Source organism: Eleutherodactylus coqui, chromosome 10 (genome assembly GCF_035609145.1).
Source record: "Eleutherodactylus coqui strain aEleCoq1 chromosome 10, aEleCoq1.hap1, whole genome shotgun sequence".
Taxonomy (NCBI): Eukaryota; Metazoa; Chordata; class Amphibia; order Anura; family Eleutherodactylidae; genus Eleutherodactylus; species Eleutherodactylus coqui.
In genome coordinates, this window is record NC_089846.1 from 102,302,043 (window position 1) to 102,316,369 (window position 14,327).

At 42.7% G+C, this 14,327-nt stretch overlaps 1 protein-coding gene across 1 annotated transcript in view; it reads right to left on the reverse strand.

Annotated features, from left to right (window-relative positions):
• LOC136580796 (vascular endothelial growth factor receptor kdr-like) overlaps positions 1–14,327 on the reverse strand; it is a 203,148-nt gene that overhangs the window by 187,425 nt on the left and 1,396 nt on the right. The gene's annotated exons all lie outside the window — the stretch shown is intronic.

Genomic DNA, 14,327 nt, shown 5'->3' on the forward strand with positions numbered 1-14,327 from the left:
GTTTGCCGTACAAATTAAATTCTGCTTTGTTTACTAATATAAAAAAAAATAGTCAGCAGTCTAATACCTGATTTTAACACATAAATTAGGGGAAAACATGAAACAAATCACCCTATCCATATAGTTTTTTATGCACCAAAAAATGCGCCAATTTCCGCATAACACTACTACATGTGCCAAAATTGTGCCAACTTGGATTCAGAATTATGTTTCACTCCAACAATTTTATTCTGTATCATCCACTAATATACAATTATTAGTTAACAATCAAAATAATGATAATAAAGCAAAAAAAGGGGCAAAATCAAGAAAAAAAACTATCCATGTAGTTGCATTTGTGGCAAACAAAATGCACCAAAAAGAGTGTGTGCCTAATGCTTCTTCATTTATACCAACTTTTTACTGACATTTTCTTGTAGTAACACTTAATACATGTGTCAAAGAGTTACACTGAAACTGGCCACACCCACTTTCAGGGACAAAAAAAATGATGAATTTGTTGGATGTTTTTCTTCTTTTTGTCTAAAAACTCCATGCATGTTAATTCTGGAACAGTTTTAGACATGAATCTGCCAGAAACACATTCATAAATAAGGGCTAATGTGTTTTAGGGCGCGCTTAAAGTTGTCAGAGTTCTGTGGTAGCGCATTCTAAAGAACTGGTACAGCTCAGGAAAAATCCTGGAGGTCGGAGGGGACAATAACCTGCTTTTCTATTTCTTTTACCAATCACTGTTTCTCTCTGTAAATTAGAACACTAAGTATTAATGGAAAAAGATTAGAGATGAGCGGGCATACTCTCTAAGGCAAACTACTCGAGCGAGTAGTGCCTTATTTGAGTACCTGCCCGCTCGTCTCTAAAGATTCGGCTGCCGGCAGGGCGTGGGGAGCAGCGGGGGAGAGCAGGGAGGAACGAAGGGGAGATCTCTCTCTCACTCTCTCCCCCCAGCTCCCACTGCTCACTCCCGCAACTCACCGCTCTCCCCCTGCCGGCACCCGAATCTTTAGAGACGAGCGGGGAGGTACTCGCATAAGGCACTACTCGCTCGAGTAGTTTGCCTTAGCGAGTATGCTAGCTCATCTCTAAAAAAGATGCAACAGGAAATAATTAAATTGGTTATTGCTCATCCAACAACTACCATGCTGATGCTCAGGGGGCGAATTCTAAAGCTATGGGCAGCACCAATGGAGCCTGGCCCACCCCTGGACACATATACAGTACTGCCTAATCTTTTGAATAGAACATTTAGGAAAACTGAAATGCGTTAACCATTTTCACAACCAGGTTGTTTTGTCGTACAATGCCCACGTGCTACAGCTGTGAGACTTTGATAAATGGTTTTCTTTGTGCTCATAAATCCCATGCATTCTCCTGGCTTTGCACAATATCTTTGAGGTCCCACTATTGTGACCCTGAAACAGAGAACAATTCTACTGTGCTTGTGCAAACACCCTGAGCACTTCCTTTGCTGCATCTTTCCCACACTAACCAGAAACACAGGAAAGGATGCGAGGAGCAAGGTGGAAATGCAAGGCTGTTAGGAGCAATCTGAGCAGAGTTCCGGAGTCCCAGTGCTTCCTCCCAGGTTCAGCAGGCATTAGCAAGCAAAACCATCCTACTCCCAGTTGGCCTTTGCCAGAGTAAAGAGCATAGTGCATAAAGGGATTTAAATCATTATACCTCATTTTCTGGAAGTAGTTTGAAATGCTTCTAAAACTTATTACTTGAAAGGGGTTGTCTGTTTATAAACTACTGATGCCTATCCTTAGGGTAGGTCATCAATAGACTGAAGGGGGTCTGTCACCCAGGAACCCCGCTGTTCAGCTGTGTGCCAGGCTTTCATACTATTTCACTGAGCTGATTTCTGCAAGAAACAGACAGCTCTGTTTTTACTACAGCGGTCAGGCTTGGTATTGCAGGCAAAGTTTCCATTTATTTCCATGGTAACTTGCCCTGTAATATACAGCCTGACCACTAATGTAAGACCGGAGCTGTCTGCTTCCTGCAGAAATCAGCTGATAGGTGGCGGTCCCTACAGACGGATTTCTGCCAATCTAGTATTGATGACCTATCCTAAGGATAGGCCATAATTGGTTTATAACCAGACAACCCCTTTAATGTAAAGGGCCACATTGATAAAGCAACATTATAGCTTAATTTCCCATGGACTATAACATGCAACCTTGTGGGTTAGTCAGTGTGGTGGGAAATGTGTATACAAACTGGGAAGAGTTTCTCTTATAACCTTAACCTCTTACACACAAACAGGCTGAATTACACTGAAGTCTTAAAACATGTAAGGCAAAGGTAAAAACATTTTATAAGGCTACAAATGCTGTAGTAATGTGCTATTAAAGCAACCTTCCGGGCCTCGACAAAAAGAGATGGCTGCACCACATCTCTGACTATCTGATGCACACTGTGTATTAGTATGCATTGGTAGTCTAAGACACTACTTACTACTCTGACTGGCTAGTACTGCTCATCTGGACAACACTGGTCAATGTAAGCAGGTGTAGTGTCTTAGGGCATATTGATCTTAGGGCATTCTAAGCATGCTCAGAGCATAGAAAACATAGAAACCAGGGTAGAAAGAGGCAGAGTACCGCCAGCAAGGAGTGAGAGGGATAGAGCAGACAGTAGTCACTGCCCAATGCTACATTCATGGTTTCTATGTCTTCCAAACTCCAAGCATGCTCGGAATGCAATGATGAATATGCCCTTAGACTAATGATGCATACCAATGCACAGTGTAGAGCAGGTAGAGCATGAGTTTGTAGAAAACAAGTCATGCTATACGAATCCAATTTCCTTCTAGGACAGAATCACCGACTGGGTTGATCAGGGAAATGCGGTGGATACAGTATATTTTGACTTTAGTAAAGCATTTGACAAAGTATCTCATACCATTCTTACTGAAACAATGACAAAATATGGGATTGACAAGGCAACTGTTAGGTGGATTCTAGAGATGAGCGAGCACCAAAATGCTCGGGTGCTCATTACTCGAGTCGAACTTTCAGTGATGCTCGAGAGTTCGTTTCGAGTAACGAACCACATTGAAGTCAATGGGCGACTCGAGCATTTTTGTATATCGCCGATGCTCGCTAAGGTTTTCATTTGTGAAAACCTGGGAAATTCAAGAAAGTGATGGGAACGACACAGAAACGGATAGGGCAGGTGAGAGGCTACATGTTGGGCTGCATCTCAAGTTCCCAGGTCCCACTATTAAGCCACAATAGTGGAAAGAGTGAGACCCCCCTCGCACTGTCAGCATAAAGATCGTTCTCCTCTGCCACAGCTGTAACAGCTGTGGCAGAGAAAAATGATGTTAGCCCATTGAATTCAATGGAGCCGGCAATACAGCCGGCTCCATTGAAAGCAATGGCCTGCCGGCGAGCGCGGGATGAATTGTCGGGAAGGGCTTAACTATATAAGCCCTTCCCTGCAATTCATCCAGAAATGTGTAAAAATAAAAAAAACATATATACTCACCTGGTCCCGGCAGACGGAGTTCAGCGCGGCCGACGGCAGTCCTCCTGAACTGCTCTGAACAGCTGTGAGTAGTATTCAGCAGCTGGGGATTTAAAATCCCCGCCTGCTGAATGAGCTGCCTCTGATTGGTCACAGCCTGACCAATCAGAGGCAGATCTCACTCACACACCCATTCATGAATTTATGAATGGGTGAGTAACTGCTGCCTCTCATCAATCAGATTGGTCCCTGCGCTGAGCCAATGACATGCTCTCTAAGGTTTTATATCATTGGTATAGAGTACCTTCCAGAATACAGACTTTATTTCCTTCCATCCCATCCATATGTTGGAGATGCGGGTGAGAGGCGGCTATGCTACTACACATATTCTGGGACTGTATTTTGTTGGCAAACTTTTGGTCAGCAGTATGGCGTATATCTTTTAAATTCACTGATGCTTCCTTATCGAAGTCTCCTGTCTTTTTCCCACTCCGCCTTTGTGATATACCACTATCTACATACAAACACTCTGTGATTTATCATTTGGTAATGCTGCCAGGATTTGTATACTTACTAGTAGAGATGAGCGAACGTACTCGTTAAGGGCGATTTCGCAATTGAGCACCGCTGTTTTCAAGTACCTGACTACTCGGGTGAAAAGATTCGGGGGGCGCCGGGGGTGAGCGGGGGGTTGCAGAGGGGAGTGGGGGAGGAGAGCTCCACCACGCCGCCCCCCAGCGCCCCCCAAATCTTATCACCCGAGTAGCGAAGCTCGATTGCGAAATCGCCCTTAACGAGTACGTTCGCTCATCTCTACTTACTAGAGATGAGCGAGCATACTCGCTAAGGGCAATTACTCGATCGAGCATTGCCCTTAGCGAGTACCTGCTAAGATTCGGCTTCCAGTGGCAGGCAGGTAGCGGCGGGGGAGATCTCTCTCTCCCTCTCTCCCCCCGCTCCCCCCTGCTCACTGCCGTAACTCACCTCTCACCAGCTCTGGTAGCCGAACCTTTTCTTCCGAGTGGGCAGGTACACGCTAAGGACAATGCTCGATTGAGCAATTGTCCTTAGCGAGTATGCTTGCTCATCTCTAATACTGACCCTTTGGTAACAAACTAATCCACCTACAACATTGGCTTAAAAGAGTTCCGTAGATGATGATGATGATGGAGGATATCACTTCTTCTATTAGAGATAACCGCGAGAAATGTCTGAAAACATGGATGATTCCAAGAGTCTTCTGAATATGAATCTCTTTTGTTATAATATTATATGTGAAGGGTCCAACAATGGCTTCAGTTGTTAAAGAAATTGACTCTATTTTCTTTTTACTTCCCTTTCCTATTTGCACCCCGGGGAGCATTCTTTCTTTCAATTGTTCTTAGTTGAGTTTAGATAATAGTATATAATATCTTTGTTCATATACAGTGCAGAATGGGTGGTTTCACATCTGTGTTGGGGATTCTGCTTTTCTGCTATGTTTAGGGAGCAGGAAAGGGGAATCCCCGTGACTGAACGGTTCCATCTCTGGACAGAATCGAACAGCGCCGGACGGACCCCATTGACTACCCAACTTTTTGATGGAAGAAAAAGCACTGCATGCATATAACCAATGAAGATAATAGTTTAGAAAGCCAATGAGGTGATATTGTGTCTTGTCAAGGAGCCAATGAGGTCACAGTAGCATTCAGCTCTTATAGTTGACAGTAGAATTTCTGCTTTTGCAATGAGCGATTATTATCAGGTTGGACACTTTTTTGTTTTCCTAGTGAGTTTATATAAATTAGTAAAATAAATAAAATGGTGAAAAGAGTTGAATGTGATGTAAAATAGTTATTTTGCTTGAACAAGGCTACACTTATGATGAAATTAGAAGGAAATTGGTGATAACGTCACTAAAGGAGGTACTGCATTTCAAAAGTGCTGAAGTCTTAGGTCCCCTGTGCATGGCCATTGCGGAATATCGATAGCGATATTCCACAGCGGGGGATTAGGGTGGGTCTCTGTCAGTTCTCTGCGCTGAGCGTATCTGACAGATAGGCTTACCGTGGAAAACCACGGCAAATTGTGGCATGCCGTGATTTGAATCCTGCGAGCGGAGAATCGCTATGATTCTCTACTCATGGACAGGGGGCTGCGCTTTCCATAGTAACCCTATGGACAGCATGCACTGCATTACCCGGGGCCTGATTATTGCCGCGGATAACGCAATGCAAGAACGCCCGTGGACAGGCAGCCTAAGTCTAAGAAGACTCACTACAAATCCAGACTAGTAAAGGTAGGAATAGGTGTACAACTGCAAGGGGTGATAGAGGAATTAACAGATGGCGTCTAGGTAAAAGAAGAAAATCATCGGAGTCCATAGCAAGTGAACTGTCTCCATGTGCTATGAAGTCAAGTGTAAAGATTATTCTGAGTAGTCTGAAAGAATATGATCTAAATGCTAGAATACCCCCTTCCCCCCATAAAAGACAACAGTTTTTAGAGTTCAAACAAAGACTAAAAAGATTACAATGGGCTAAAATCCATGTTACCGGGAAAGAGGAACAATGAGACAGAATCATCTGGAGTGATGAGACAAGAATCTCCCTATTCAGCAAGGATGACAAAGTATGTAAGGAGAAGAATTGGAGAAGATTTGCCCCCTGATTGCCTTTCACCCACCATGAAGCACTCAGTGTTATATTCTGGGGATGTATGATGGCACAAGGTGTGGGCATAATTTGTGAGGAGAATAGGACTGCAAATGCAAAGAAATACATGAATGAAATACTTGAGCCCAGACTGAAGCTTTCTGCATCTGATGTTTTCCAAGATAATGTATCCTTTATTCTTTAAGCAGGATTCAGCTCAATGGCATGTTGATGATGTGTGCAAAAAGTGATTTCAAGGTAATCATATTACACTGCTTGGAAATAGCCCTGATCATAACATCATCGAAAATCTATGGAGCCAGCTAAAGAAACTCGTTAGAAGCAATCAAGAAATACAACCCAATTAATAGAAGCAATAATACAATGGTTTCACATTATAACACCCGAATATGTAAAAAAAACTTGTTTCACTCCATGGTGAGTCCATAATTAGGCTAAATATTTCCCAATCATGTACTAACTGACATACTATGAAGTTTTTGAACATTTTTTTCTATGTGGTTCCACAGTGCTACCCATTAGAATGATAGCAACTCTATAAGGGTATTAGTGTATCTTGACGCCACCGGAAGTAGTGGTGGAGTCAAGATACAAGGAGTTTGACAGGGGGTTTCCGCCCCCTGTCTGTGATTGGCTGCACGTTATTGTCCCCTTTCTGTGGTTCACAAGGTCCTGCTTCTGGGGCGCCGCTCACTGTACCCGCTGTCTCAGCATCCCCGCTCTCCTTGTCCCTGGCGTTCACTTTAGCTGCCTTGTAGCGGGCCGCTGCTACTTCTCCGTGTGGAGCCTTCATCAGCCAAAGCACCTACTGCTCCTGGCTGACTCTTGCTGCCATGTCGAACACTCAAACTTTATAGGTAACTATAAATACCACCCCCTCCCTGCCGTCGCCGCTGCTGGTGATGTGAAGCGCTAAGCGATCCGTACGTCCAAAGTGGCAAGCACCGCTGTTGAGCCGTGCGTCCCACAGCAGCGCCGTGATCTCAACACCTGGGTTCAGCACTCCACCGCTGCACACCACTTTGAACGTAGGCACTCAGCCACTGACAGCCACCAATCACCGCTCTGTCGCACAGTTGGGCTGTGAAGTGCACATGCAGTGCTATCACCTTCCTCCACTGCGTGCTCCAGTGCCCTTCAGCGCTGATAAGCCCCGAGCGCCGGCTCTGAACTTCCTCCAATGCGGACGGCGCTGGCTACAGAACCTGTGAGGGTCAGTATGGGGAGAATGCAGGACAGCCAATCATGCAGAGGGGGCGGCAACTCCCTGTCAAACTCCTCCTATCTTGGCTCCACCAGTTCTTCTGGTGGCGTCAAGATACACTAATACCCTCTATAAGTCCATATCCAACTTTTTCACAGGACTTGGATTATGACTAGGAATGTAACTGAGTACTAATCCTTAAATGGTGCTTGTATACTTCAGACAATGGTGGTGGGAGAGAAGCTGAGTGAAGATTGAATTATCTGTAGCAGCTCTCCACTAGAGAGCGCGTAGGGTAACAGAAGGGGTCGTTCAATAGTTAGACTGCCTTCAAAGACGGAGTTTGCTTTATCTTTTTTTCTTGTATGATTTGAAAACATGTATGTAAAAGTTTGCGTAAGATTGATTGCACGTCCCTTGGTTGCTGAGGTTACAGCAAGTTAATAGTCTTTGCAATTCTAATTTTTTTTGCTCCAGATGTGAAGCTACTTTGTTCTCCAAATCCCTTCTAGATATGACCTCTGTCATGAGGAAACAAAATACTTTTCTCTAAATGATTAGAGAACTAAATGTATAACCTTTTGTAATGATAATTTACAACCCCAATCCCCAAAATGTTGGAACGCTGTGTAAAAAGTAAAGAAATGTAAAGGAAAAATAATGCAATAATTTGGAAATCTCATCTAACCACATTTTATTCACAATGGAACAGAGAACACATCAGAAGAGGAAAGGGAGATATTTTTCCATTTTATTTAAAATAATAAACTCTTTTAGAAATTGACGGCAGCAACACATCTCACAAAAGTCGGGGCAGGAGTAACAAAAGGCTGAAAAGTAAGTGGTGCTAATGAAAAACAGCTGTAATATCAATTTATTGCCACGTCACCTATGTATTAAAAAAAGCATGTTAGAGAGGCAGAGTCTCTCGGAAACAAAGATGGTCAGATGTTCACCAATCTGTGACAAACAGTGTCTCAAAATTGTGAAACAGTTTCAGAAAAATGTTCCTTAATGTAAAATTGAAAAGACTTTGAATATCCCACCATCTACAGTATATAATATAATCAGAAGATTCAGAGAATCTGGAGATATTCAGGTGCACAAGAGACAAGGCTGTCAGTCAATATTGGATGCTTGAGATCTACGGACCCCCAGGCAACACTATATTAAAAACAGGCACAAGTCTTTAATGCAAATCAGTGCATGGGATCAGGAATATTTCCAGAAATCATTGTCTGTGAACACAGTTCACCGTACAATCCACAATTGCAACCCTAAAGCTGTATCATGCAAAGAAGAAGCAATATATCAACACAATCTAGAAATGCCGGCGTCTTCTCTGGGCCAAAGCCCATTTAAAATGGACTGAGGCAAAATGGAAAACTGTTCTGTGGTCAGATGAATGAAAATTTGAAATTCTTTTTGGAAACCACGGACGCCGTGTCCTGCGGACTCAAGAGGAGAGGGACTATCCAGCTTGTTATTAGCGCAGTTCAAAAGTCTGCATCTCTGATGGTTTGGGATTGCATTATTGCCTATGGCATGGGCAGCTTATACATCCTAAAAGGCACTACCAATGCTGAGCAGTATATAGAGGTTTCAGAACAAATTGTGCCCCATCCAGACAATATCTCTTTCAGGGAAGACCTTGCATATTTCAGCAATATAATGCTAAACCACATACTGCATCGATCACAGCAGCATGGCTTCAAGAAGAAGAGTCCAATAGGAAACATTTGGCGCATTATGAAATGAAAAATCCGACAAAGATGACCCAAAACTGATGAGCTGCTAGAATCCTACATCAGACAAAAATAGATCAACATCAAAACTCCAGCCATTGGTCTCCTCACTCCCCAGATGTTTACAGACTGTTGTGAAAAGAAGAGGGGATGCTACACAATGGTAGACATGGCACCGCCCAACTTTTGTGAGATGTGTTGCTGCCATCATCTAAATAAGATAATTTTTTATGGTTCAATACATTTTTATTTAGTTTGACCAATTACATAAAAAGGATTTAGGCATATATATAAATACATAATGACCAATACAGCAATAATCAGGAAATGCTGACCACATCTGGGCAGAACAAATTCCGGCTGTTATAGCAAGCATCGTTCTAGTATAAAAAATAAAAAAAAAGCCCCCTATGCAGGATTAGGCACCGACATCTGTCCATAAACTAGCATTCAACAAGTGTAGGTAAGAAAAAGAAAGAAATAAGAAAGGTATGATGGGAGGGGATAGGGGAGAGGATGTAAAGGGAAGGTCTCTGACAGGCACTGGAAGCATTTAATTAGGACAACCAGACTGGGAACATTACCCAGTCGTAAATCTGGCAGGCGAAGAGCCAGTGGAGACCCAAGAAACAAACTCTGGAGACATTCTGGACTGAATCCAAACCGCCCAAGATGGTCATTTTTTTAATGAAATGGAACAATGTCTCCCTTTCACCTTCTGATAAGTGTTTTATGTTATAGTGTGGATAAAATATGGTTAGATGAGGAATTTTCCGAATCCTTGTATTCTTTTCTTCTTAACATTTTGCCAACTTTTTGGGAATTGGGCTTGCATTAGTAATAAGAAATAGAAAAAATAGAGCTGGGAAGCTATAATGTGCACCGCAGTGTAAAATTACTCAGAAGATGCTATCATAGAATGTTATGGTATATAGACTAGATATGTCACATGCCATAAATATCTAATACTTGGAGATCCAACTATATGGTCACCTATGATTCTCACTCACAGGGCCTGTTATTGAAGTATTGTCTATTTTAACTACACAGTTGCAACAAACATTAACTTTATTGGTGCAGAGAATGTGGTCCCACCTGGGCCCTGCAGCGTAAGGAGCCTTTCACACAGGACAGAATTACGCCGTAGGATGCAGCCAAATCCATATCTCCTTAATTCCACACCAAAATCTGCAGGTCTAACTGCAGATTTTGATGTGGAATTTCAGGCAGGTTTTAAGCCCTTTTGAAATCTGCATCAAAATCCACAGGCAGGCTCGGGGGGGGGGGGGGGAGCGGGTGGGAGCAGGGGGAGAGTGGGAGAGATCACTCTGTCTCTACCACCCGCTACCCCCCACTGCCCCCTGCTCACCCCCACCGCCCCCCCCCCCCCCCGAGCCTGCTCAGACGAGAAGGCAGTTACTCGCTCGCTCATCTCTAATGCTAATACAGGACACAGCTGAATTTGCCACCATGAAAAACTGCATCAAAATCCGCAGAGCTCCATGGTAACCACTAGAGATGAGCGAGCCTCGCTCTTCTCGAGTAACTGCATTCTTGTCCGAGCGTGCTTGGGGGGTGGTGGGGGATCTCAGGGGGTAGCGGGGGGAGAGAATTTTCAACAGGACCACAAATTCTACTGTATCCTGCAGAAATAGTCCACCCATGTGAAAGCACCCTAATGAAGGCACATAAGGTCTCTCTTGAGTATCCCAGTTCTGTAATTGAAGCAATATAAGGTTCTGTTACAGATTTTACATTGGGGCCTAATAGCAACAAGTTACGCCTGTGTTTTTGATACATTGAGTCAATTTAAAGTTTGCTGAAACTTGAGTGTCAAGTTAACATTTGCTACATCTGTATAGGTATATAGCTTGATAAGTTCTGCATTTGTACTAAAGAGTGGAAAAAAGAGGAAATAAGTTTTTCGTATGGCACAGCTCATTTTTATCACAACGTGTTATCTGTGGTTTTACAACATAATGTACTACAGGCCAATTACTGTGGTATGATTCACAAACAGAGAGCGAAATGACAACTTCAGCGCTGCTCCATCTGTGAGCTAATAAACATATAATGGAAAGAAAGTTTAGTCTCTTCTGCTAAGAGAAATAATCGCCTATTTTCAGAGAAACTAGAACACATATTTGACCTGCTCTGTGGATGATTTATAGAGTATCCAGGCTCTTTAACGCATTACCCACTTAAATCCTTAGCCAATAAATAAGGATAAGACTTGACAGAAGACAAGAGTTTGGCCCACCTAGTCTCTAGTCTAGTCTATTCTCATTTGATTTATAAGTGCATATTCTCCCTGCTCTCAGGCTTGACCTTAAACTTTCATTCTTGTACCTCTACATGGGAATTCTAGGTGATAGATCAATGCTAAAGTTCTAGAGACTTGCAATTCTCCCTGTCTTCTATGTGCAGCTCTTGAAACATTCACCTTTAATGAGAATGAATGTCATCAGGTCTTCGTATTACATTAGACAAGTGTATTCACACCCTTGTGATATGAGAAGCGGGGAATTGGGTGGTGAAATCTGGCAGGAAATCTTCTGCGGAGGGAGAAGTGTAGGATATAGTCTTACATAAGCACTGTATGGACAGAATGAAATGGATAGCTTTAGAGACTTTGCAGTTATAAAGTGGCGTCTTCTCATCGTTGTGGGAACTTCTGCTTATACATTAAGGCAGGGCTTATTCAAGGATGCTTCCATTCATGTACCTTCTCCCTTATTTGTGGGATCAATATGATAAAAGAGCAGGGATGATACTCGTAAATCAAAGTTTCTGGTTTTTCTCGTTTAAATCCTATGTGATAAAAGGGCCAGTATGTGCTGAAAGGCTGTAGGGAAGGCTATGGGAACCCTGCCTCATCCATAAGAGTCTGATAGGAGAAGCATATTGCAGAATTGCTATAGAGCTTATCTTTGTATAGCCAAATATCCATTTTTATATATTAAACTACCAATTAATTATACCACCTAAGAAACCCAACTGTTCTGTTATCACCGGTATTTTTCTATACATTTGCTCTATGACTCCCACATTTTAAATCTGATTTCCTTTATGGATTGACCCACTATAGTAAAAGAAGGTCCTTCAGTGGGCCGGACTCAGACACAATTATATGCACTTAACCCACTTGCAGCTAGCTTTGGAGCCAAGTACTTGATAATAGAATCTACTTCTTATGGGTTGATTCACAAATAACCTATTAGACCTGTGATGGCGCACCGCAGCCGCTCTACTAGCTCACCTGCAGTTGTGGCAGCGGCTGGGTGCCAGTCTCCTGCCATGCTCTGTCCTACTCCGGTCTATATCTGTAGGGCATGCGCATACTCCTGCTCCTTTACTTAAAGAACCAGTGCATGCGCCTTAAACATGTCCTCTACCAATCTCCCTCCAGGTCCTGTTATATTAGGCATCCTCTCCATATGGAGGATACCTAAGCAATTGGTCTCCTCAGCCTTAGAGACAAAGCCCCCGTTAGTTGTATATTCCGGATCTGACCTTTTGCCTGTGTTCCTGACAATTCTTTCTGTGCTCCCTGACATCGGCTCTGTATTCTGGACTTTATTATTGCCTGCTGCCTGTCCTGACCATCTGCCCAGACCTTGTTACTGCACCTGTGCCACCAACCCTGACCATAGCCAGTCTTTGCATGCACACCTGTTCACACCATCAGGTACCTCACCTCAGCCCTGTGGGGTGTAAGCAGCCATACTACTAGAACTATGCAAGTAACAGCTTGGGGACCCTACAGCTAGGACCAAATTCCGCTAGGAGGGTTAAGGGGGGGGGGGGGGACGGGACTGGGGTTCCTCAAGTGCTGGCTCCTCAGACAACCCTAGCGTGTGGTAAGGTGGATCCACATTTGCCTACCTGAAAAGACCTTATTGATGATTTGTCAGTTTATGATTCAAATGATGCAATTAAAAGTGGACATGCAGATATTCTATAAAAAAAACTCTTTTCTCTGGTGGGTCCCATGAGGGATTAAGGTCTTTTGAGCAGTAAATTGTAATTATAAATGTAATTAATGAAATAGAGACAGTAACACAAAACTATCAGGCTGCAAAACAGCACATGTATCTGTAATGAATCTACTTCAAATATTACTTATGCTACTAGCGTATCCCTATGAACCTCCACGATCCTCACCAATCAGAAAGAATAGGGCCACAATGCTCTCTGAATGCTGCTGCTTCTTCACTGCCATTGACACAACACTGTTCTCATCTGCACTGTCTATACACTTGGGTTCCAGCTTAGCAAACTGTGAAGAACATTATTCATTAGATGCCTAGAAAGACTCTTTAATAAATAGCTTTAAACCTTTGGCTATTCCATTAAGTTCTCTAACTTGCCATTGTATATTGTGTGTCCTTGTGATCACTGAGATGACATTTCTGGAAAGTAGGATAAGAAAATAAAGGAGAGTTTTTAATGATTCTCTTAAAATTAATATGTTCATAAGATGGTAAAATATTGGGACAAATAGTTATAGAAGACAGAAATGATCAATGACATTGAACAATTATCCATTCAATATATACCGGCAAGATGTAACATGTATTATGGCCCTTTGAAAAAAAAAACCTCAAGTTTTCAATTATTTCACTTGTGCTCCAAAAGGATAACACTAAACTTGACACTTGAATGATCACAAGTTTGAAAAATAAGGGGAGGGAAGCGCCATCTGCTGGTCGAATTTATAAACTTTTGTAAAAGTTTTGGGACATTGCATTACTAATTGAAAACATATCTGAAAATGAGCAAAAAATGCATAGCCCAGCCAAACAATTATATTACTACATATCTAAAATAGTGTTCTTCGTACAGAAAACACATAGAATGACGTAACACTGGAGAGCTCTTTGGCTATTACCAGTGGGAAAGAATCCAGACAGCACTTAAGTTATGAAAGAAACACAGAATCCCAATTGTAGTCACAGCTGTGCTAAGTTTAGCCGTGCTTGTAGTACAATAGCGTGTAATTTTACAATAAGGCTGCAATAAGGTCAGTAAATATAATCCAATCTGGCCTCATCAATCAGAACTGCATAAGTGACCGGTCACATGGGAAGGAATGACGACGCAAGGCGCAGACAAATCTGCAGCTGCGGAATTTCACACCAAAATCCGTCTTTGATATTGAATTGCAGGCAAGTTTTACACCATTTTCGATTCTGCATCAAAACTCGCAGGTAGTATGTGGATTTTGGTGCGGAATTTACCGCAGCTTGC